General features: G+C 44.2%; 1 protein-coding gene across 1 annotated transcript in view; it reads left to right on the forward strand.

The window, feature by feature from the left end:
• Positions 1-227: 227 nt before the first annotated feature.
• cdc42se2 (CDC42 small effector 2) overlaps positions 228-26,793 on the forward strand; it is a 193,960-nt gene continuing 167,394 nt past the window's right edge. The window contains exon 1 of the mRNA XM_069928181.1: positions 228-541. The gene's annotated coding sequence lies outside the window, so the exon portion shown is untranslated. The remainder of the gene's footprint in view (positions 542-26,793) is intronic.

Raw genomic sequence — 26,793 nt, forward strand, 5'->3', positions numbered from 1 at the left:
TCCTGCTGGGGTGGGTGGGGAGGAACTCCCTCACCGACTTGCCCTGCAGATCCCGGTCTGCTGCTTCCCTTGGTGGGGAGGGGGGAGGGTTGGTGCCCGCTGAAGTGAGCGAGGGAAGGGGTGGAAACGACCCAGCCGTCGCGCTGCTGTCCCAGGCGAGCCCGGCGAAGGCGCTGCCTCCCCTCTGCGCACAGCCCGGGCGTGAGGGGGAGTGTGCGCGCCTCCGGGAGGAGGGCCGCTCAGTCTCCTCCTTGCTCCTTCATTATTCGCTGTTTTGGTTTTCTTTCAACGCCGCAGAGGTTTTTTTTTCCATCTCTCTCCCCTCCCCCGCCCCCAACCCAGAGTCGCCATCTTCTCCCTTTCTTGCCATGATTTCAGGCTGAGCCGCGCCGGAGCGGGGACAGGAGCCGGGAGCAGCGCGGGGGTGACCAGGCGGCCAGCGCTGCAGAGAGGCGAAGGTGCCAACCCACCCCTCTCGCTTTATTCCCCAACCTCTGCGTTTCCACCAGGAATTTTTCTGCCCTCTTGTTGCTTTGGACCGGTGAGTGCTGTGGGGTCTGCATTCATTCACTTCCAAACGGAGAGATGGCTTGACACGGGCAGCAGGCATTGCTCGGGGTGAATGGGAGATTTTGACAGGGCTTTGGAGTGGGGGGGGGTGGGGGGTCTCTCCCGGTTTGGGGACTGAGCAAGGTATTTGCATTCATTTGCAGGGAACTGTCTCCATAACTGAAGGTGGTTTTTGGTGGGTGGTGTTAGGAGCTGATGAACAGTGTTGCAAATGAAAGAGGACGCTATTTCTTCTCTGACCAGCCCGAAGGCTGCAGAAGGTGTCCACGTTCACATCCCAAGCCAACCCACCCCTCTCGACCGCAGTCGGCAGGGATGCATGGACCGAGCCGAGCGCAGTTTCAGAGACTTCCCAACCCATTGATTTCACATCGGGGGGGAACCTGTTTGAATGCATCGTGCTGCTTTTTTAAACAAATTGCTGTGATTTTTCCAGCTTGGAGGGCATGTAACCGGTTCCATTGGTGAGGACTGGATGCATTTGGGTCCTCCCTGTCCATTTACCGTGCAAAAATGGACAGGGAACCCAGTCCTGAATTCTCCAGCAGCTCAATGATGAAGATACGCTTCCATGTTTTTTTTTCATTGCTGCACCTGTTTAATAACCCCACTGCATCTGCTCCACTTGAGGCTCCACTCTTTCCTCTACCTACTGACATCCTTGTTAATGCAGACATGTTGACATTGGGGATCACTTCGTGGCTCAATGCATGGTCCCAGCTGTTGGTCCTTCACTTCTATCAACAATTATTAAAGTTAGTTACTCTTTCTCCTGACCATAATGTTGAATGGCTCTTAATCTCACTGATTATTTGCTTCCAGTTTTTTTTTTAATTTGGGATGTGACCATACAAAAGTTTTACTGAAAAGTTTATTTTTCCCTACAAAAATGCACAATGTTGTCAACACTGTACAGCAGAAATTAGTTCTGGAGGTCTAAAAACAGAAATGGTACATAATGAGAGAATGTAATTTAAACAAGTTCATGTATTAAATTTTACAAAATCACTGACAGAGAGTGATCAGTTACATTGAGTGCTGAGAAAGCCAGTGTGAAAATTGGCATGGAGCTTGGATATGGGCAGCTATGGAGAGGGAAGAATTCCCCTCCTTGTTACCAGCGTATTTTCCCACTCTTGGCATTACCGCAGTTGGAGATACAGAGGGAATTGGCAACACTTCACAGTCAATTGACAGGCATGAAGATGTAGAGATCAGAGAGCTTTTGTCAGGTTTCATGGAGTTAGGCCTGCCCTTCATGTATCAGTTGTGGCCTTTTGAACAGGAAAGGGGTGAACAAACCACGGTGGAATTTGTCAGGCTGGAGGTTTGGTGGCCTTGCAATATATAGCTCATTTGACACATTGTCCAGAAGCACTGCATTCAGTCAGATTTAGAAGGTGAGTAAACCTACATCCTACAGATAACTTCATCATTAAGTTAACCTTGCCACATTACAAAGTTTTGATTATTGATAGCCCCAGAAGCCCGACTAATAGGTGGCAGTCAAAATTTACATACTAGTAATTGTGGGGAAAAAAAATTAATGTGGAGTTTGATCAATTAGAAATTATTCCTATGGATGCCTTGAGGTTTTCCTTTGTCATACCCAAACTCTTTTGAGAGATTGAGTTTGCTGGGAATGACTTTCATCTCCACCTCACTGAAAGCTTTCCACCATCCCTGTGTTGTCAAGTTGCTGGTCTCACCTGGGTAATAACATTTTCTTCAATCAGTCTCTCAAGGCAGAGCTTTGGCTCTTCTCCATTCCAGAGCTACTGATTTTATGCCTGTCTGAGCCAAGCTGCCCACAACCTGAGTGCCCTAGTGACCCTGAAGTGAGCTCCAAGTGTCATAGCCACCCATCACAATATGATAGCTCTATAATTGTCATATACACCAATATCCTTAGTTCAGGCCTTCTGCTGCTGGAGAAGTTTGGCTATTTCTGGGCAAATGATTTCCTCATCATGTTAGAAACTGGAGCTCATCCAAAATGCTGCCAATGCATCATTGCAACCAGGTGCTGTTAACTGTGCAATTAATCCACCAGTGTTTTGAACTGAATCTTCCACCTTCCAGGCCTTCTCCTCTTTGTCTCTGCAATATTCTGCAATACAATGAGAAGACTGTGTTCTTCAAGATCTGTGCTCTTGCACTACTGCCACACCATGGCAATATATTTAGTCATCACCAAAGTGTAAAAATTCCTTATCTATTTTTGTTCAGTTCATTGAATTGGCACCTTAATATGTTCCAAAAAAAAATCTGTCTAATCAGGCTTTTAGCTTGTCCTCATGTCAAGCTTTGACTGATTATTTTGTGGAAGCTCCTGGAAATGCAAGAACATGCGATACAAATGTTGTGGAGTTTATTCCATTTGCACTATTTGTTAAGCACAAAGCTTGCACTGTAATTCTTGTGGTACTGATCTGTTACTACTTTCAGACAATGACTGTGTGAGCTAATGGTCCTAGGTTAGACCAACAAGCAATTATTGCTTATCAGCACCTCTGTGCTTGTGCCTCTTAACTGTTATAGATGCCCTTTCAAATCTTCAATGAAATGTTGGCTGCTTCAAGGGCCCTGTTATTTCTATGGTCAGAGCTCTGAATTGGAGTGGAGTATATAAACAAACACCAAAAGTGTCAGCTGAGAGTGAAATAATTTTCCATTAAAACTGAGACTCCATGATGACATACTTTATAAAGTAAGCTGATGCTTAGGAGTTTCAATTTATTTGCTCATGTCAGACTATTTTTGTATCAATATTCATGAATTCTGCATTTATTCATAAATTCTGAACTTAATAGTCTTGAAAATAAATTATCGTTTACTCTTCTTTCACTTTCAGAACAATTTGATTGAACAGAGAAGGAGACTATACTCCTTGTAGCTAATTTGTTAATTAGTAATCAGATGAATACTCTGCATTTCTTTATTATCAGTTCATGATATTGAGGAGGAGAACTTTGTAATTAGCCACACAACGCCTTGAATCAGCTCTGTCATTCAGCAAGATTGTTGCTGATTTGACAGTTGGTCTTGCTTCACTTTCCTGTTTGATCCCCATAATCTTTGATTTTCCTGCAGTCCATAGATCTACCTCAGTTTTGAAAATATTTTATAACCCAGTCTTCACAGCTCTCTGGGGCAGAGAATTCCAAATATTCACAGTCAGCTGTAAGAAGAAAATTTTCCCCAATTCAGTCTTTACTGAGAATCCCTTTATCCTGAAATGCCTCTCATTCTAGATTACCCCAACTAGAATGTCAAGCCCTCTCAGAATCTTTTACATTTCAATAAGATTATTTCTCCTTCTTCTTGCTCCAGAAATTTATTCATTATTTTCTCAGTTCTTTTTCATAAGTCAACCCTTTCATACCAAGAAATAATCAACCTTGTGAATCTTTTCTTCAGTACCTCAAATACATCTATCCTTTCTTCAATGAGAAAACCAAAGCTGCGTAGTACTTCCAAGTATCATCCTATCGAAAGACTGTATTGTTGTTGCTGGACTAACCAAATTTTATGTTCCATTTTCTGAAACCAACAGTTCAGGACTCGAAAGGCCAACATGGCCTGTTTCCGCTCCATATATGGTTATATACCTTCCTAACTTATTTCTGCATTATATGCTAACTTTCTGTATTTCTCTTGATCTATGAATGCCAACATCCAATGACCTCTCAGCAGTTAAAAGATAGTCTCTTTTTCCCTTCTTCTTAGCGAAGTGGAAAACCCCACATTTTCTTCCAGATCATATTCTTCTTGCACATTTCCCTTGTTAAAGTTGTATCTTGAATGTTTTATGAAAAAGGAATGAACAAGAGCAGATTACATTTAAAAAAAATATTGGCAGTTATGCACATTTCCAGGTGTTTAAAAAGGAGTAAAGGATGAAAAATTAAATTTGAAATGATTATGCTGTCATCTGATATGGCAGAGTAAAATAGCTGGAAATAAACCTCTGCACAGGACCCATGTGCTTTGATGAGCTGTCAGTTATTTATTTGTTGAGGAGTAATTCAACCGATCTGATTGATGTGCCCAGGTCCCTCCTTTTTTTTTCATGGACCTGCAGCATATTGTTGGTATACAACCCTTTGGATATCTGCTACTCTGGGATGCCCCATCCACTTCAACCTAGCCAATTGCCTGTCATTTGGGGGTTCAGTAGCACATGCCGTTGCATTCATTTGTGTTCCACCCAGTTTCTGTACTTGGAGATATTTGCTGAAAGGGTTAATGGGGGTTGCTGGTAGGTGAAGCCGCTCACCCAGCTCTCTAACCCAGTGATGCAGCTAATTCTCGTCTGCTTCCTGGACTCCGATAGAAAGTTGCTTCAACATCTCGTGTTCTTTGCTCTGTGGTTGAGTTCTATTCTGAATGGTGCAGTTCACAGAGCTATTCTGGAACTAAACTAGCTTTTAAACCACATGTTAATATCTATTTTTTTCCTCTGCATTGGGATTGTCATATGATGTGACACTCACATATTGTTGCCTTAGTGAGGAAGATTTAACGGTACCAGACCCTTCCAGCCTACGAGCCCGTGCCACACAGTTACACCCATGTGACCAACTAACTTACTTTGTTCACCTTACTCAAAGGAAGCATTAGGACTAAGATGATGATAAATGCGCTTAAATGCACATTTTATTAGAGTGAAGAACATCAAAATGGATCATTTACATAGATTCTAATGCCTTTGGCCCTACTTGTCTCGTACATTACTTTCGGCACCTTGCAAATCTCCACTCCATCTTGTCCTATCAGCAAAGTTAATTCTTTTAAAAAGTTTAAAATTTTTTTTAAAATTTAGACATAGTGCATGGTAACAGGCTATTTCAGCCCGTAAGTCCTTGCCGCCTAATTTACACCGCATTAACCTACACCCCGGGTACGTTTTGAATAGTGGGAGGAAACTGGAGCCCCTGGGGAAAACCTACACAGATGCAGGGAGAATGTATAAGCTCCTTACAAACAACATTCGATTTGAACCCTGGTCCCAATCACTCCATGCAGCCCCAAAATTTGCTTATATATCTTCCTCTGAAATATTTCCCTGCTATTTAGCTCCCTGAGGTCCAAGTTCCACATTCGTAACTCAAAATATCAAAATTTCCTTTGAAAATTTCCTCCTGGATTTGATTGTGAACTTCATGGATCTGTAGTCATTAGTTTTAGTTGGCCTTAGAACCATAAGCATCTTTATACTCTTCTGCAATTTTGAAGAATATTTGTGGAGTTTGGTACAATAGGGACATTTATATAGCACATAGGTGTAATAAAAATGGAGGTTATGAGTGTGAGGTAGGGAAAATAAATTGCTTTGGAGTCTATCTACAGTAGTTGGTACAACATTGTGGGCTGAAGAGCCTGTACTGTGCTGTAATGATCTATGTTCTAAAGCAAATTACTGTAACTGCAATTGCTCCATATAACTGAGATTTTGGCTATCAGTTAATGACATGGTTGAAGAGCATAATCCAAGATTATTATCAAAGCCAATAATTTTCTCATTCTGTTGCAAATGGATTTGATAACAAACTTGTTGCTAATTGTTTGATTAAGAAGGTTATCTCATTTTAAAATTGAAACAAAATTCTGTGTGTGATCAAGATCCTGACCAAAGTTATTATCATTTCCGCTCGAGCTCTGCCACTGCACTATTAAACAATTATTTGTAAACCTGTACGTGGTAGAAGGTGCAGAATCTGCCTTTGACCATTAACCTTCCACTAGATTGGCTAAACTTTCCATCTTTTGTTTTTAACCAAGAGGAAAAAAACAGCATTGGTCAGGATTAAAGTAGAATCTGAATTTTTTTTAATCAGTCACCCACTTCCTGTTCGTGAGCATGTGTGCAGAATGAGGACAGCTAAAATCTGATTAAAGACAGAAATGGCAGCTTGTGTGACTGATAGCCAGAATTAAACCTGTCACGTTATTCAGCAGCATAGGAAAATGGCTATAGTAAAAACATTTCAGAAAGCTTCAAGAAGGTGTGCTTGATGTATGTCTCAGGTGGGGGGGGGGGGGGGAGGGGGGAGTCTAATGCTTTACATGAAAATATAATTAAGCCCACAGCATAATATCATTTATTGTTCTTGGATTCGTATTTGTGGGGTGTGTTAGAAGTCCAGAGGATCTAAAACCCAGCAGCAATGGAAATTCACCAAGACAAATGGTTACTTAAACAAAATTTGCTTTTAAACATTAAAAACAGGATCAAACTTTAACTTAATTCAGGAAAGTTCTTTGATTCACAGTCCAATGTCACTGCTCATTCTTATTTTATCGGTATCAGTCAATTCTTATACTGTGCACAGAATTTAACATTTATGAATTTTCATCAGGCTCTTGAGCTTAAAGTTAATTGGTTACCGCTCAAGAAAGTTCCCATTGGTTTCAGAGAAAGATTTGTTGCTCATTGGACACACACAAATTGATTTCCCATGATCAGTACTTCAGTGTCTTGCCGAAGAATCTTGCCTCATCATCAGTTTTCCAACTGATAACCTCTTCTTCCAGGTCACCACAGAGTTTCTGCTGTTTCCCTTATTTCAGGAGAAACATTCTAGCCTGCCATTTCCTCTTGTAAGCACTACAAGGGTTTTTCAACAGGCTGAACTCAGAACTCGCAACCCATCTTCAAAATGGGGTTTTCAACAAGCTGCCAGCTTGCTATGACTCTCTCCCTCTCTCTTAGAGAAATATTGTTTTGTCTTTTCCTCTCTCTCTGCTTGTAAAAACCAGCAAACCCAATCTTTAAAAGATCTTAACACTTGATCCCGGATTCCCACATTTGCATCTGCTTTTGAAAATTCCTTTCAAAACAGTCCCATTGTCTTTTGCAAAGCCACTGGTGCCTGCATTACTGGCTTCAGCCAAGCTCTTGCATTTTAAATGAGATGTGAAGTGTTGCTCTGTTTGTGGTGACCTACACTAAACCCCCACAATCCATCTCCTTTAAAAACACTTATGTACAATATAAAATATAATATAACCCGTAACAGGTGTTTTCGTAAAGAAGAGTAAATGGGAGAAAAGCTGTTGGGCTGTGGTTTTATGCTGCTCAGGAAGTTAGAGATCACATGATAGATTTGATGGTGGGAACTTTTATTATTGCTCATTTTCATTCAAACAGAAGTTCTGGTTAAAAATAGAGAATAATTATCACATGATTATTAACTTGCTCACATTCTTATGAACACTTGGTCTGCCCTGAGTTTTTTTTTGTCACAGTATGCTTGGGACATGCTATAACCAAAAATGGTTCAGTCTTGTAACATACCTGAAAGATGAGGGTCTTTGAAACATGTCACAAGATCTAATGATTCTTTAAAAAAAACTATTTGGCAAGTAAGTCATACGAAAGTATGTTTATGGAATGGTGTCAATGGGTTTGAGATTTTAAAGGAAGTTTGATTGTTGAGGATCCCTGCTTTGGTAGTAGCTTGTAAGTGAAACTCAGTGGTAAATGATTTTAGACATAGCATGTGTGTGATAATGATGTAAATCCTGATTATTTCAAGAAAACCCCTTCCCATCTGCTGGTTGGAAGGTTTCTATTCAAGCCTCATAATTCAAACTGTCATAATTTGACATCTATTTGCACTATTGCCTTCATTCAGAAGGTTCAAATTGAATGCTGAGCTTGTGGATCCACTCTTGCTTCCAACCAATTGTTAAGTGCGATTACTTGACAAGACTGGAAAATTCACAAAATGACATGACAAGGACGAATCATAAAAAAGTAACTAATTGAAATGTGAAATCAAAGCAGAAGAACAGGAAAGAATGGAAAACCATCGACTTAAGGACTTTGGATTTCATTGTTGACCAAAAATCAAATGGGATTATTTTTCTGTTGGGTCAGGAGCAAAACTAGTGGAGTGGATTTCTGACCCATGTCCCAATGAGCTTTTCTCATCTCATGTCCTACCCTGCCTGCCTGACTTCAATGGAAAGGAAAACCGGGCAATCTGGTAAGGTGGGGGGGGGGGGTGGTTGATAATGCTCAACATGCAACAGAAATGAAAATTATGCTGGAGATTTTAAAACATTAAAAAGGGAATTAACAATAAAACACATTTGGCTGCTGTTAGTTTCATCCTAGCCTGTCTCTTAAAACTGTAATACAAGCATTCCACTTGGGGAATTGGGTTTAAAAAGGCAGTCGTGCAGTGGTTAATTGTTGAAGGTTTTTTTTAACAACTTGTGTGCCATTTTTTTAATTCATTCCTGGATGTGGGCTTTTTGGGCTGAGCCAGCATTGAATTGCCCATCCCTAATAGCCCTTGAGAAGGTGGTAGCAAGCTCCCTTCCTGAACCGCTGTTCCTTCAGGAGTGGGTGTACCCACAATGTATCAGGGAGGCATTTCCTGGATTTTGACCCAGAGACAGTGAAGGAAGGGTGATGCATTTCCAACTCAGGACAGTGTGTGGCTTGGAGAGCAACTTCCCAATAGTGGGGTTCCATTGCTTTTGTCACCCTTGTCCTTCAGCTTGGCAGAGGTCGTGGAAAGTGCTGTCTCAGGGGTCTTGCTGACTTGCTGCAGTCAGTGCATCCTGTGGATGATGGAAATTGCTGCTCCTGTGCATTGATGATGGAGTGAGTGAATGCTTGTGCATGGGGTGCCTATCAAACCGATTACTGCGCCCTCTAATGTGTCACATTTCATGAGGGTCTTGCATCACACTCCTGATTTGAACACTGATGCTGGACAGGCTTTGGGGAATTTGGAGGTTAATTACTTGACATAGAATTCCTAGCCTCTGACCTGCTCTTGTAGCTACTTTGTGTATATGGCTTTTCCAGTTAAGTTTCTGATCCATGGAAACTATTAATGCCAGGACATTAATAGTTGGGGGGGGGGGAGGTGGGTGGGGGTTCAGTGATGGTCAGGGGGTGATGGCTACATTTTCTCTAGTTGGATGTCATCATTGCCTGGCAATTGTGCGACCGGGAATTACTTGCCACCTATCAGCCAAGGCTTGGATATTGTGTAGAGATCTTCCTGCATTTGGTTGTGGAGAACTTGATTATCTGAGGGGTCGCGAATGGTGCTGAACATTGTGCATGTACTCGCCAGTGAACATTCCTTTTACTGACTTTAGGATCATTGATGAAGTTGCTGAAGGTGGTTGGGCCTAGGACACTACCATAAGGAACTCTTCCACAGATGTTCCAGGGCTGAGATGGTTGATCATAATCAGAGATTGGTGGCTCTGCTTCTATTTTATTTAAATCAGAAAAGGCAGGAAATGCTTACCAAATTATGCAGCATCTATGGAGTAGAAATTGTTAATGTATTTTTTTTACCACAACTAGAATCTTCCAGTTCCTGCCCTTTAGTAGACCCCAAAATTAGCAGAAAATGTGTAAAATTGAAACAGGAGAGAAGTGGAAGAACATCATATTCATTTACACTTTTGCCATTAATAAATAAATCTATAAGTTAACAGAAAAAGATTTGAAATGAAAAGCTTGTGTTCTTATAATTTTTGATGACCTCACACGTTTTTCAGAAGTTACTGAGAAATAATGTATATGCGATGAGAAAGCTGGATCCTTCAATAAACATTTTTTTTTGTTTTTACATGCATCTTTGACCACTTTCTCATCTGGTCTATTCTAAAACAAGGTTAAAGAAAAGCAAAGCTTGTAGCAGCGGCTATACTGCTAACTGAAGGATCGCACAACCAGACGGGTTGAGTTCAGTGAGCAAAAACTGATTTATTGCAGGGTGCTTGGTTGGTCTTATGCTCCCAGCCCAGACCTGGCTGAGAACCGCACTGGGAGACCCCGACGTCACCCCAAGCATGGGCTTCTGAGCTCGGTGCCGAGGTCAGGAGGAAACACCCGACGGGGCCATTTTGGCAGGCTGCCCCGCTGCATGCGAGACAAGCGGAGCCGGTTCGCCTGCCTAATGGCGTACCATCACACAGCACCCCACCCCCACCCAGAACCGGTGCCAATGTCCTTTTTTGCCGGGCGACCTTGCTTCTTGGGTTGGGCCACAACTACCAGTTCGGTGGGGTCGAGGTGGGCTGACTTTAACCTGTCCAATATAAACAGTTCCCTCTTACCACCGATGTCCAGTGTGAAAATGGATCCTGAACACTGGACGACTTTGTATGGCCCTTCGTATGGTCTTTGAAGAGGTGCTGTGGATGTGCCCCGCCTGATTAAAAACGTACTCTGGAGTACAGCTCGCTGGGGACGTAAGAGGCCCATGTGCCATGTCTGGATGGCGGTGGGTGTGTGAAGGAGTCCAACTGGGCCCAGAGGCGGGGAAGTAGACCGTGCAGTGACTGCTGGGGGTTGTGAGGTGCGTTGACAAACTCACCAGGTAGGGCTAGCGGTGCACCATAGACCAGCTCGGCTGATGACACCTGTATGTCTTCTTTGGGTGTCGATTGGATGCCCAGGAGCACCCAAGGCAGCTCGTCCACCCAGGCAGGGACGGTGAGGCGGGCCATAAGTGCCGACTTAAGGTGGCGGTGCAATCGCTCGACTAGCCCATTGGCCTGTGGGTGATAGGCCATGGTGTGATGTAGCTCTATCCCCAACCTGTTGGTGAGCTGTGCCCAGAGCACAGAGGTGTACTGGGCGCCCCGATCACTGGTGAGGTGGTTTGAAATGCCGAATCAGGCAACCCAACCGTTCAAAAGCGTTCAGGAGCAGGAGTCCGTTGAGGCATCTGGCATCGGGATTACCTCGGGCCAACAAGTGGTGCGATCTACCACTGTGAAAAGGTAACGGTTACCTCGGGAAACGGGCAAGGGTCCGACGTTGTCCACATGTATGTGGCTGAACCGTTCCCAGACGTGTTTGAAATCTTGTACGGGCACCCTGGTGTGCCTGTGTATCTTGGAAAGCTGACAATGGGTGCAGGTTCTGGCCCAGTTCGCAATCTGCTTCCGAAGCCCGTGCCAGACGAAACGTTCTGCCACCATATGGGCTGTGGACCTGATGGAAGGGTGGAAAAGGTCATCGATATGGTGGAAGACACCTGCGCCACTGCTGGGGAACCATTGGTTGCGGGGTGCCCATGGAGACATCGCACAGGACAGTGCCCTCACCGTGAGGAGTCGGGAGGTCTTGGAACTGCAGGCTCGTGATGGCAGTCCTGAAGGCCCGTGTCTCCTCGTCAGACTTTTGGTCCCAGGTAAGCTGGTCAAAGTCGAGGCCGGGTGTCAGCGCGCAAATGGCCGGTCGTGAAAGTGCGTTGGTGACCACGTTGTCTTTCCCCGCCTTGTGCCAAATGTCGGTAGTGAACTCTGACATGAAGGAGAGGTGACGCTGTTGGCAGGCCGACCAGGGATCTCTTGCCATAGCGAGCGCCTGAGTGAGGGGTTTGTGGTAAAAATGGTGAAAGGCCTCCCCTCCAAGAAATAGCGGAAATGACGCACCGCCAGGTACATGCCCAGCAGCTCATGATCGAAAGCGCTATACTTGCGCTCTGGCGGGCGAAGAAGTCGGCTAAAGAATGCCAGTGGTTTCTACTGTCCGTTCACCTGCTGCTCCAGGATGGCGCCGATGACTGTGGCAGAGGCATCGACGGAGAGTGCCATATGCAGGTCGGTGCGTGGGTGGACGAGCAGGGTAGCCTTCACGAGGGTATATTTTGTGGCTTCGAATGCCCTGCTGGCCTCTGGAGACCAGGCGAATGTCTTGTCTTTGGCTGCGATGAGGACGAAGAGCGGCTGCATGATGCGCACAGCGCATGGAATGAAGCAGTTATAGAAATTGACCATACCCGCAAACTCTTATAGCCCCTTGAGGTTGTCCAGGCATGGGAACTCCCTGATTGCAGCAACCTTCGTAGCGGCAAGCGTGGCTCCTTCGGCTGTGATGGTATGGCATAGGAATTGCATGGACTCTTTCCCGAACAGGCACTTGGCCGGATTGATCATGAGGCCGAAGTCGGCCAGTCAGGAGAAGAGGGTGCGCAGGTAAGACTTGTGTTGTGCCCGGTCTCTGCTGGCAACAAGGATGTTGTCCAGGTAAATGAAAACAAAATTCAAATCCCTGCCCACTGTGTCCATAAGGCACTGGAAAGTCTGGGTGGTGTTCTTGGACTGCTGAGCCCTCCGGGAATTGTTCGAGCCATAGCTCCTGAGCCTTTTGAGCGACCTTCCTAGGGTCGACAAAGGTCTCCTGGGACAGTAACGGCTGGATGTCTTCAGGCAGATGGTCGAGGAAGATGCGCTCGAAGAGTGGGCAGTTGGTGTGATTGCCCATGAGCGCGAGCATCTCGTCCATCAACTCGATTGGAGTTCTGTCCCCTAAGGCATCAAGGCACAGCATCCGAGTGGCACGCTGTCACCTGGAGAGGCCGAGGGAGCCGGTGAGCATCCGCTTGATGGTCCCGTATTTATCTTCCGTGGGTGGATGCTGAACGAGGTGCAGCACTCGTTTGCCAGTGGCCTGGTCCAGGGTGGCGGCCACATGGTAAAACTTGGTCGAATCCTACGAAATCTGGTGGAGGTGAAACTGAGCCTCTGTGTGGCTGAACCAGGGCTCCGGCTCCTGAACCCAGAAGTCAGGAAGCTCGATGGCTATAGCGTTGATCGAAGGGTCGTTCATGTTGGGTTCAAAGATATTTGAACCTGTCGGGGTCACCAATTGTAACGGCGGCTACACTGCTAACTGAAGGATCGCACAACCAGACTGGTTGAGATCAGTGAGCGAAACTGATTTATTGCAGGCTGCCTGGCTGGTCTTGTACTACCTGGCTGAGTACCGCGCTGGGGGGCCCTGACGTCACCAGAGGATCATATGGGTCCCCAAGCACGGGCTTTTGAGCCCGGTGCCGAGGTCAGGAGGAAACACCCAATGGCGCCATTTTGGCCGACTGCCCTGCCGCGTGCATGCGAGCATGTTCGGCTGCCTAATGGCGTACCGCCACAAGCTCTTAATAAACGTTGCAGTGACAGATTTACAACTACAAAAGGAGGCCAATGTGTACTTTTAGGTCATTTCTGAAATGGCCTGAGCCAATACCATTAAGATACTTTTTGTGAACAGTGTTCTACTGTTGAACAAAGTTTGATGTCAAAGAAAATTTTGAATTGGTTCTTTGCTAGAAAATGATGAACAATAAACATTTTTATAGCTGTGCGAGTCCTGTGTTTGATGGAAGTACAGATATCAGAATTGTTCAATGTCTGTTTTGTTTCTTTAGCCAAATATCTCCCAGTTAAAGGTGGCCCATTGGAAACAGCACAAAGGGCTTCCTATTCAGGGACACTGTACAGTCAATTAACTGGGATGCCAGTGGAAAAGGTGCTCCTAGTAGGTTTTGAACAGTGGTAGGACACCGGAGCCCCCGTGGGAAAACCCACATTAACCTAGAAAGAATGTATCAAGTCCCTGCAGACAGCGCGGGATTCGAACCTAAACCCGATTACTGGCACTGTAACTGCACTGAGCTAACCATTACACTAACTGCCACCCTAAATCCTGGTTGACACCCATGAATTTGAAGTTCTTAACCCTTTCCATGCTGACCCCTCGATGAGGACTGGTTTGTGTTGTCCTGATTTCCCCCCTCCTGGTCCATAATCACCTCCTTAGTTTTGCTAACATTGAGTCCAAAGTTATTGTGACATAATTCAGCTAGCTGATCTATCTCCCTCCTGTACGCTTCCTCATTTCCGGCTGTGATTCTGCCGACGACCATGGCATCATTGGCAAATTTGGAGATGGCATTGGAATTGTGCCTAGTCACACAGCCGTGGGTTTAGAGCAAGCAGATCAGTGGGCTAAGCACGCATCCTTGAGGTGCTCCTGCATTGATTGTCAGTGAGGAGGAGGCATTGTTCTGATTTGTACTGGCTGTGGTCTTCAGATGAAGAAGTCAAGGATCCAGTTGCAGAGCCCCAAGGCCCGGGTTTTAGAGTTTGTTGAGCAGTACTGAGTGTGTGATAGTGTTGAAGGCTGAGTTGTAGACAATAGGCACTTTCAGGTGGCCAATTGCCCCGCATGAAAAGCCGCATGTTTAGGCGATATGCGGCTATTTTGAGGCCACCTAAATGTGCAGGAGGCGCTCTTGAGGCGAGCTACGTAACCCTCCTCCGAGAGGGATAATCAGCTTAGCTCAGGTGGCTCCCCCAGCCATCTGAATGCAGCTGGCCGAAAGCAGATGTTAAAGGGTGAGGCTGCTGATCACAGCTGACACTGGGCAGGAGCCGGGGTGTGTTCAGAGCTGCATCCTGTGCAGCTGCATCCTTCAGGTGGCCAGCATTGCGCTTTACATGCTGCCACCAGAATGGCAATTTAAAGGGCCGCTTCTGCTTCTTCAGGCGCATTCTTAGCGTAGAATGAACCTGAAAAAGCCTAATGAAAAGTAGCCTGATGTATTTGTTGCTGTTCTGACCGTGACCCGGAACTGAGAGGAGAGCCAGCGATATTGCATCTGCTGTAGAGGGATTGTGATTATAGTTGAATTGCAGTTGGTCCAGATCTTCACTTGGGTATAAGTTAATTCTGCCATGACCAACCTATCAAAGCATTTCATCACAGTGGATGTGCGTGCTACTGGACGATAGTCATTGAGGCAGCTCACTGCTCTTTTTGGGCACCAGTATTCAGTTAATATGCCAAAATATAGGTATGAATGGATGCACTGTAAAACAGCAAGAATTATATTTGGAAAAACTATAATTCAAGACTTGGCCAGCAGTTAACCTTCTGGCTCATAAGTCTTGTTGAAGCATGGTATGGCTCACATCATGTTCTATTGTGACTATTTGTTTGTAGCCCCCTGAGAGGCCTTCTGTATTGTTCCTGAGGCTCATGAACTCAGCCCTATTTCCATACTATTGAATTGCTATGATTGACGAGACAGTCTGTATAAAGAACATGCTGATAGCAAATGTTGGAATGTTCCACCACAAAATTTCTAACCAAACAACCATTGTGAACAGTAACCCAAAAGTAACCAACTTCAAGTCCAGAGTAAGTAACTTGAATTAGCTTTGAAAAAAAATCCCAGAAAGAGAAGTTTAGACCTTTATGCTATTTTTTTGTGGAGCAACTTTCTTTTTTTTAAATACTATTTTCAAGGAATTGGTCATTGAACAGACATAGCACAGTGCATGTTTCACATGTGAAATATCCAAACTGCCAATCACAGACTCAGCCCTGGGCCCACTGCTGCAGGCTTCTGCACATCCACCAACTCCACACCTCGGGCACGATGTTGTCTGACCCCCTGAGCTCCTGCAGCAGTTCTTTGTGTGCTCAGAATTCCAGCATCCGCAGCTTTTGTGTTTTGCTACCAGCCAGGCATTGTGCCTGAATCACAGCCAACAACGTGCAGTCTGAGGCTGCAACTAAGGCTGGGCAAGGGGCCAGGAGAGTGAGACAAGTGGACATGAGCTGAGGATTGTGGTCTGGGGCAGGGGAAGGGGAAGAGTGAGCATTCAAGACAATGATGAAGTCTGAACCAACAAAGGACTGGTCCCTGCCCAAGTCTTGAATTATAGTTTTGCAAAAATAATTCTTCAGTTTTGTGCTACGTTCACATGCATCTCGAAGTTGGCCGATTATTAGCTGAAATTAAAATGTAAATATTCCATGATTGTGCCTTTAAAACACATTTCTCGAGTATTAATCCAGTCCTTTGGTAGTCATCATTACTCAGGTACACACTCAATCACATCTTGAAACTATGTACAAGATTGCCAACTAACTGGTTGTGTAAAAGGTTCCCACCCACAGCTCATCCTAACATCTGCACCAAATGCAAGAAATAGTGGTTGTTGCATAAACATTAGTAAAATTGAAAGGAAGTTGCAGTGGGTGACTCGGTGGATATTGGGTTGTGATGGGGCAGGTGGAATTGCTGGATTCTGCTCCTGGGCAGATGATGGGGCAATCTTAAGGTTGCTACTTTAAGATGGGGTTCCTTTATTGTCATGCAATATTTATTGATGAAAATGAGAGAGGGCAGTGTAAGTTGCTGTGTGGATAATCCCCGAATGTATCACTGAGGTCCCACAAAATGTGAGAGGGCATGATGAAAACACCTTGAAATAGGCTTTCCAGACAACGCAGGCCACTCCAGTTCATTGTTAGAATTTACTGCATGTGTTAGAAGGTCACATAATCATTGCTACAATGAATAGGTGGCAGAGCATTGCTGCTGACAACAATGAAGATCAGGAAAGGGAATGGAAATAAAGTCCTGTTGATTCATCTTTGAGGTCAAGAGCTATGAGGCAGACTGCATAAGTGAGACGTTCACTGTGGTGGAACATGGTACTGCAGGTATGACCTCACTGGACTGCGCAGGGCTGTCTGCCTTCCATCCCTGTAGTTCCTCCCTGTAAGAGCCCTGGCCTCCTCCCTCATACCTGCCTTGGACGTGAGCCAACAGCATGTAGAGGCATATCGAGGTTTTCTGGTTAATAAAACCTTTTGACTACTTCCATGTCTGCGGGTGGTCATTGATCATTCACTCTCTCAAATTTAGTGAGTGGTGATGTGCAGTCATACCTGTGTTGGCTTCAGAACAAATGATCCATGGTAACTGTCCTCTATCAAGGAATTACTCTTAAACATTCCAACCAAACTTTGAATGCAGTCAGCACAGCTTAGAGCCAAGTTTTACTTGTAGGCTGCTAGTGGTTTCTAGGCCTGGTGAAGCTTTTGGAGTGGTTAGTGTTCTTGACTATTAAAAGGCAAAGTAAATGTTGCTTCACTTGAGATGACATACATGGAAGAAAATACAATTTGTGGAGATTTGGAACCCAGACTTGAGAAAGGATAGGATCTGGGTGGACAGCTAGCATGGTTGCAGTTGCTTCATCTATCCACACTAAAGAAACACTTCATTGACTGTTTATCCACCATTTGTAAAGCAGGATGTACTGAGATCATGTTCTTCTGAAGGTCATTCACATGTTACTCTTTAATGCTCTGTGTTTCACTTGTCATAACATCCTAACTCTCCTGTGTTTGCTGATTGTTTCCTTCTTTGTGCTGGTGAAATCAAACGCGACTGCATGTTCTGTTCCACTCGATTGAGGTTATGCTTTTCCTCTCCAGTTACATGGCTCTGAAATTAACAAGTGTGTTAATGCTGACACATTAGAATTTCAACAAGATGGGAATTAGAGGAGAAAGAAAGTCAGGAGATCACAGATTGTTGTAGGAATAGAGGGGTTGAAGACGTTAAATTGTCAGGATAATGTGAACTATTTTGTAACTGTGTAAGAATGCACCCTTCTCACTGTTATGCACCACTGCAGAGCATATGTTTATGTATATCTGAGTGTGTAAACTGCTTCTTGAGATGGTGGAAGACATCAGTAAGTAAAATCTCTTCTGTTATTGAATCTTGCATCAAGATATTTAAGAAGCTTCCCCAAGTTACATAGAGACATAACATGGTGGCAGCGGTATAAGAGAACAAGAATAAAGTCATACAATTGATTGTAAGTCTCTGAAATACGAAGATGAAGAAGAGAAAAAAAATTACTGGTGGAGCAACAGCAGTTCACCCAGTGATGGACTGGGAGGCTGAAGATATTGTCCAATCGTTTAAAATGTTTCACCAGAAGTGCAATTTAGTATTCAAAGGCTATTTTAAAAATGCAACAGCAGAAGAGAAGGTCGGTTCTATACTTCTCTGTTCAAGGGAGCGAGGCCTTGACTTATTTAATAGCTGGGAGCTTACAGAGGTGGAGAAAAATGATCCAGAGCAGATATTTGCAAAGTCTGATTCTCACCTTGAACCCAGGTCTGATCATAGAATTAAATGCTATGAATTTCAAGGTTTAATGCAAGAGACTAATGAAACTGTTGATAACTTCCTCACTAGACTAAAAACTATTGCTGCAAAATGCAGATTTAAGGATATAGAGGAAACATTAGTTGATCAACTAATATAGAGGCGTGCCCATCCTGAAATGCAAAAGTCTCTATATGGAAGGCTAGCTTGAAGCTGGCTGAAGCTGTAGACCCAGTCAGAGTTTTTGAAGCTACAGGACACAAATGAAATCCCTATCTATGCAGACCCACCCACAGCAAAGAGATGGAAAGGTTGATACTACAAAGAACACAATCGCTAAAGTGCAAACCCCAAGACCTGTAGGAAGAGTGGCAGATAACACCCATTCGATGACCAAAACAAATGCCCCGTATACGGTTCTGAATGTAGAGCCTGTGGTAAAGCCAACCACTGGGCGAAGTCTGGAATGAAGAAAGCAGTAATACCAGTAAAGAAAAAAACCAAAAAGAAGATTCACCACATAAAAGGAAACATCAATGAGGACACCAACACCCAGATACTGGACATAGAATCCATACACCTTCTCGAGATGTCGGGTGAGATGAAGGAAGAAAGTGAATTGCCCACAAGGATCCAAATACAGAGGACAATCTAGAACAAGCCTATGATATTTAACTGAAAGGTGAAGCTGAAAACTAGATCACAAACCAAAGTGCTTCCACTCAGACTCTACCACCAGATGTTCTCAGAGAACATAATAAAAAACAGTGCATTGAAAACAGCAAATGTCACATTAATGGCCTAAACTTTAATGGCCTATGGTGGACTTATGATCAAGCAGCTAGGGAGATCTAAGATCAATTGCTGCCATAAGGGAAAGAACATCCTCTGTACATTCCACGTGATAGATGCTGACAGACCAGCAATTATAGATTTGGATAGCTGCCGGGACGTGCAGTTGATCTCTGTCAATTGAGATCCAGACAAAGAAGATATCCAAAAGGATCAACAGAAATATAGAACAAAAAGAGGAAATGATTTCCACAGAAGTACCTGCCAGGCCATAGCACACAGTGGAAGCAGACTTGTTCACTGAGAATCAAAAGTGGTATGTAATACTCTAAGTTTCCTTTCGTCAAAAGACCTGAGAGCGTCAACTATCACCCCAGAAATGAGAGCACACCTTGCTGAACAAGGAATACCCAAGCAAGTAATATGTGACAATGGAACACAGTTCAAGTCACAAGAAGTCACCACACCATCCGATACTACCCCAAAGGTCATGGGTTCATTGAAAGACAAGTGCACACTGTGAAACGCACACTACATGAGTGTCATGAAACAAAAGATGACCCATTCCTAGCTATATCATTATGAGCAACACCTTTCAGGGATGACTTAAAGTCCCCGACAGAACTTCTAAATGGCAGGAGATATAAAATAACTCTGCCAAGCAAAATACACTTTCCAGAAGACTAGGGGAAAACCAGATGAAGACGGGCTGGCACAAAGAAGGAGGATTCCAGCATTATAACAAACGTGCACAAACATTGCCAGAACTCTTCAGAGGGCAGCATGTGCATATTCAAGAGCTCGTGTTGAAAACATGGATCCCAGCAAAGGTCATCAGAGAAGCTGAGACACCAAGATCACATATTGTTGAGACAGATTCTGGCAATCAGCTGAGGAGGAACAGAATTCATATCTAGCCCACACAAGATAAAACAGAAAGCTTTAATACCAGCAAAGCCTACAAACACCAATATCAAGTGAGGTATCAAGTGAAGTGACTTGACAACTCAGCACTTGTCAGGTGAAGCACAACAAGCCGTGTCACCTACACGTGAATCAGCAACACAGAGCCTAGTGGTCACAGCCAAATCCACAAAATGGCAGAGGAACATACTGCCACCACTGTGATATTGATATGAACTATTTAAAAAATTTTAATGTAAATAAATTAGTATATAAGTACAGATACTTAAGTTGTACTGGAAAGAAAGTGATAAAGACACTCATTTTTCTTTATCTTGAGAAGTCGGGATGTTATGCAGTCAGGATAATGTGAACTATTTTGTAACCATATAAGAATGCACCTTTCTCACTGTAGTAACTGTAGTGTACTACTGTGGGGTGTATGTATATGTGAGTGTGTGAAATTTCCTGAGATGGTGGAAGGCATCAGTAAGTAAATTCTCTTCTGTTATTTGAATCTTGCATCTCTAAGTTATTTAAGAAGCCTCCCCAAGTAACACAGAGACATAATAGTCATGAATGATTTAAACTTTCATAATACAGTATTGACAGGGACAGATATATGAGGAATATATGATATATCAGTGCTGAGGGATTAGATGGGGCAGAATTTATGTGTGACAAGGAAACATTTCTCAAGCAATTTTCCCTACTAGAGAGGGTGCAACATAAAACCTTAAATTTAATTTTTAAATTTACATTTTTAAATTCTAAATTTAATTTAGACATACAGCACGGTATCAAGCCATTTCGACCCAAGTGACTGCTGCTCAAATAACCTAAACCCCTGGTATGATTTGAACGTGGGAGGAAACCGGAGCTCCTGAGGAAAACCCACTCAGACATGGGGAGAACGTATAAACTCCTTACAGAGAGCACAGGATTCGAACCCCGACGCTGGCGCTTTAAAGGCATTGCGCTAACCGCTATGCCAACCATGCTGCCATTCTATTGGAAAATGGTTGAAATGTCAGTGGGAGGGCACTTTGGGATGAATGACCAGAATTCTATTAGTTTTAAAACCGATATGGCAAGAATCAGGATTGGACCATTAGTTAAACTCCTTAATTTGAACAAGACTAATTTTGACAGCATTAGACAGGTTTGATTAGAGAGACTGTTAGCAGGTAAAGGGACATCTGGCAAATGGAAGGCTTTTAAAATTGAGATAAACTGAGTTCAAATTAGACATGGTCCTGTTAGAATGAAGGGCAAGGCTGTCAAATTTAGGGATCCCTAGCTGATGAAGGATATTTGATGCTTTGGCCAGGAAAATAAAGGAGGCATATATCAGGTATAGGCAGTTGAGATTAAGCAATTCTTTGAGACATATAAGGGATGTATGACTATATTTAAAAATTAGAAAGCAAGGGAATTTGGAGAGAGAATTGTGCATCCTGAAATGTATATTTCTTCTTTTCCTCTCCAAAGGCTTAATATCTCTGAATTAATCGGAGATACTAGATAGGCTTCGACTGTTTTCCTTGGTATGAAGAAGGGTGAGGGCTGACCTTATAAAGGCTTATAAAAATCAATGCGAACCTAGAAAAGATGAACAGGGTTGTGGAGTCTAAAATTAGGGGGCATAGGTTTAAGGTGGGAAAGATTTAAAAGGGAGGGGAAGATGTGGATGTGGAACAAGGTGGCAGAGGAAGTGGTAGAGGCACAAAAAAAGTTGAATAAGTAGATGGATGGGAAATATTTCATAGACATGGGTTCAATGCAGACAAATAGAGCTAGCTCAGGAAGGCACCTTGGTCCACATGGATGGGTTGGGCTGAATGGCCTTTCCCTGCTGTAAAACTCTGACTCCATAATATATCTGGGAGAAGAAAAAACCCAATGGCCTTTGTGCAGTTTGAATGAATGAAGGTTACTTGTTTTGTATTGTGTTAAATTGCTTCATAAGAAGGAAAACTGTTGCAGAGTGAAAGTGCAGTAATGACCTAGATCCTGCTGTTGGATGCAGAGTTTCTCAGTGATGGTTTGTTAATTGCACTCAGCAAGATTGCAAGTGTGAGTAGAAATCAATGTTTGTATTTGTTATGGGATGTGACAATGATTATTGACGACCATTGATTGCAGTTAACCGCATTGGTTGATATATCTAGACATTATTGAAGCAGGTGTCTTTTCATCTCAATCCAGCAATTTCAGATTACCAGTTCTGAGGTAAGATTCTTATTAAATTCAGATGTAGTGAATTTAAATTCCTCAAGTGCCATCGTGGAATTCAAACTGTGGTCTTTGCATCTTCATTTCTGGCTATGATTGACTCTGATTCTGTTAGTCAGCCTGACCTCTCTCCACATGTATGTATTGACTTGAGTGACATGAACTTCCTTCTTGTATTGTAAGATAATAAGTAAAAGGATGTTTGCAAATTAGAGTCAGAGTTATAGTGCATGTGAGCAGGTCCTTCATCCCACCAAGTTAAAGATTCCTCCATACTATTTGCATTTTATTCTCAATTCCCATCTTGGGAAAGATCTGCACCAATTCTCCTATTGTCACTACCGCTCCACACAGTTGCCATCTCACTGGCCCACCACTCTACATTAGTTCACCTAGACCACAGGAGCACCTGCATCAGGTTGTTATTTCATTGACTAGCTCCATCATACCAGCAAAACTCATGACCAAGTTAAAAGACCTGGGACTTTGTCCATTCCTTTTTAACTGGATTCTTGACTTCCTCATCGGCAGACCCCACTCAGTACAGATTGGAAACATCACCTCCTCCTCTCTGATCATCAATGCAGGGGCACTCCAAGGATGCGCACCTAGCCCCCTACTCTATTCCCAACTTTATTCCTATGACTGCACAGCCAAGTTCAGCTTCAACTCCATCTAAACATTTGCTGATGACACCAACATTGTCAGCCAAATAACTGGAAATGATAAGACTTTTCCAGTTGGGTGGTTGGATGGTGCCAAAATAACAGTCTTGCTCTCAATGTCACCAAGACCAAGGAGCTTACTGTTGATTTTTAGGAAAGAGAGGCTCAGAGATCACACACCTGTCTACATTGATGAGAAGGATGTGGAGAGAGTCAGATCCTTCAAGTTCCAGGGAATCCATATTTCAAAAGACCTTTCCATGAGCTAGCACATTGAGGCAACCGTAAAGAAAGCACCCCAATGTTTCTTCTTTCTAAGGAGTCTGAGGAGGTTTGGCTTATTGTCAGATGCTCCATCAAACTTCCACAGATGCACTGATTGGTTGCATCACAGCCTTGTTTGGCAATAAAAGTGCTGAGGAATACAGAAGATAGTAACTTAACCATGCCTATCACAGGGTCTGACCTCCCATCCATTGCAAATGTCAATGTGAGGTGGATGTTTAAGAAAGCAGTGAGCATCATAAATATCCCCTATCACCCTGGTCACATCTTATTCTCACTGCTATTTTCTGGCAGAAGGTGCAGAAGCCTGAAAACCAGCACCTCTTGGTTCAAGACCAGTTTCTTTCCAATAGCTATCAGACTTTTGCACCTCCCCTTGTACACTAATCATGGACTGTCTGCACTATAGCAAGTCATTTTTTGCCCAGGGTTGTTATGAATATTGATTACATAGCTTGTGTTTTTATTGACTCTTAACTTAATTGAATTCAATTAGTTGCACTAAGTAATAATTCAGGCATATGTACATTGTGGAACGTGTATGACAATAAACAACATCAACTCCCTCAGGTCCTACCTCTCACCACTTGGGGAATTTTATAGCAAACAACTAACCTTCCACCATGCTCATCTTTGGGATATGGCAGGAAACCAGAGCACCCAGAGGAAACCAGTGAGGTCACAGGAAGAATATGGAAACTCCATACAGACACCATCAGGATTGAATCCAGGTCGATGAAGCTGTGAGGCAGTGACTCAGTTACCTATCTATGCTGCTGCCCTACCTAGACTACTGTTCTTTCAACATCTGGTTTGCACTTTCTGTATGACATAAAAAATGCTTTCCTAATCGTTGACATTTGTATTGATTGAGTGTGGTGTGCAATGCCATTGTCTTGTGCTTTCTACTTGGCAATGAAATGTAGTACCACACAGAGCCTTCTCCCACACTCCCTTTGAACAGAAGGCTACACAGAATTGTATGCTTGAATCAGTCACGCCAACACATATCATCATTCTAAGATATATAAAACAATTAGATTCCAAAGGTAAGTATACTAAATTTGATTTCACCAAGTGGAACTTGCAAATGAGTCCAGGCCACTAACTTTAATATGTTCAAAGTGCACGAGAATTCAGAATTTGTAACTTAATAAATGTTAATGTTTAAAATCTTCAAGTCAAAAATTTATTAAATGGGGAGATTAGGTTTTTGCAGCATATTTTGTTCATTTTTTAAAGTTATATCTTCAGATGACATTCTGCTAACGGTTAAAGTTTATAGACTGGAGAAGGTTTCTTTTGTTCTCAATTCTTCGGTTTGCAACTTAAAATAACTTCCGTTCTTCAAGAATGTGTGGGAGCCTTCTGCGTTGAATTAGCCTTTCCAATGTCTTGCACATTTCATTTTATTACTTTGAGTTCAAAGAATATGGATCTTTTTGGTGCTGTCATGTACTTTGTCGTTAGCACAATAAAGCAATGCTCCATTGTCTTGTTCTTGGTGCACTAAATTGTGTTGCAGCTGAGGTGACAGGAGGCAGCTTGTTCCCTAATTCTGGAACTGTAGCAGTTGCTTGATTGAATTGTTTACTGTCAGGTGAAGGCAAGCTCTGAATTTAAAAAAAATGTTTTGTCTTGATTTGAGAATCCACCCTGCTACAGTGGACCTTGTTTTGTGAATTGTCATCTTCTCAGCAAAGTCCTCTGTATTTCACTGTCAAAAGGTTGTTATATAAATATTAAATGAAACAGAATTGGGTATAATCATTAAAAACAGTGGCAAGATTGAAAGGATTGAGCAGTGTGTTCCATTAGGGCAGGATATTTTGTCTTCTTAATTGAGGCAGAATTTATAACTGCAACCTTTAGTTGTTGGTGGTAAACAAGAAGATCTGCAGATACTGGGGCCTAATGCAGGGCAAAAAAAGTGCTGGAGAAACTCAGCAACTCGTGCAACATCCATAGGATTAGTTCCTGATGAAATATTGATTGGCTGTTTCATCTTATACATGCTGCATAACTTGCTGACTTCCTCCAGCACTTTTTATTTTAAGAGACACAGCACAATAGCAGGCCCTTCCACCCCATGAGCCTGAGCTGGGTAAAATACATTAATTATCCTATGAACTCTATAAATATTTGGAGAGTGGGAGGAAACTGGAGTAACTTGACAAAACCTACTCAGTCATAGGGAGAATGTACAAACTACTTCCAGTGCTGGTTTCAAACCTGGATTGCTAGCTCTGCAATAATGTTGTGCTAACTGCTGTGGTCCAGGTACACAATCCTTTATCCGGACATCTAAAATCCAGAAAGCTCCAAAATCCAGGAAGTGGGGAGAGAGACCAGCAGCGCGAGTTGGGTGGATGGGGGGGGAGAAAGAGACCGGCAGCCCGCGTCGGGCGGGCGAGGGACCGGCAGCCCGCGTCGGGCGGGCGAGGGACCGCCAGCCCGCGTCGGGCGGGCGGGCGAGGGACCGGCAGCCCGCGTCGGGCGGGCGGGCGAGGGACCGGCAGCCCGCGTCGGGCGGGCGGGCGAGGGACCGGCAGCCCGCGTCGGGCGGGCGGGCGAGGGACCGGCAGCCCGCGTCGGGCGGGCGGGCGGGCGAGGGACCGGCAGCCCGCGTCGGGCGGGCGGGCGGGCGAGGGACCGGCAGCCCGCGTCGGGCGGGCGGGCGGGCGAGGGACCGGCAGCCCGCGTCGGGCGGGCGGGCGAGGGACCGGCAGCCCGCGTCGGGCGGGCGGGCGGGCGAGGGACCGGCAGCCCGCGTCGGGCGGGCGGGCGGGCGAGGGACCGGCAGCCCGCGTCGGGCGGGCGGGCGAGGGACCGGCAGCCCGCGTCGGGCGGGCGGGCGAGGGACCGGCAGCCCGCGTCGGGCGGGCGGGCGAGGGACCGGCAGCCCGCGTCGGGCGGGCTTAAATCTGGCTTTCCGAAATCCGGAAAAATCCAAAATTCGGAACACACTGTCCCCCAAGGGTTCCGGATAAAGGATTGTGTACCTGTAATTATGCTGTCCTACTGTGCAGGAGCAGCAGCGATTGTACATCCTGGGACGACTGAAATGGCCAAGGCTGCAGGCCACCATCATGTCACCCTTCTACAGGAGCTCTATTGAGAATGTCCTGGCCACCCGCATCATACCATCAGTGTGGTACAGTTGCTGCAGATAAATGGATCAGAGATCAATCCAGAGGAACATATGAGTGTTCCCTCTACATTGACATGATCTGCCAGGATCATTGTCTGAAGAGGGCGCACAAAATCATTGAGGACTCCTTCTATCCCACACACAGCAGCTTTCAGCTGCTCCTATCAGAAAAGAGATACAGGATTATCAAAGCTAGCACCACCAGGCTGAGGAACAGCTTCTTCCCTCGGATGGTGAATATACTGAATGACCAAAGGAAATGCTTTCACTAATCATCTAAGACTCTCATATTCATGATACAATATTTATTTGTATATATTAAAACGTGTCCTGCATACACATTGTTTGTATGTGTGTTATGTCTGTGTGTCTTAGTGTTTTGCACCGTGGATAGGAGCATGCTGTTTCGTCAGGTTGTACTTATGCAATCATATTAAGT

The sequence above is a fragment of the Narcine bancroftii genome, chromosome 1 (assembly GCF_036971445.1).
Source record: "Narcine bancroftii isolate sNarBan1 chromosome 1, sNarBan1.hap1, whole genome shotgun sequence".
Classification (NCBI taxonomy): Eukaryota; Metazoa; Chordata; class Chondrichthyes; order Torpediniformes; family Narcinidae; genus Narcine; species Narcine bancroftii.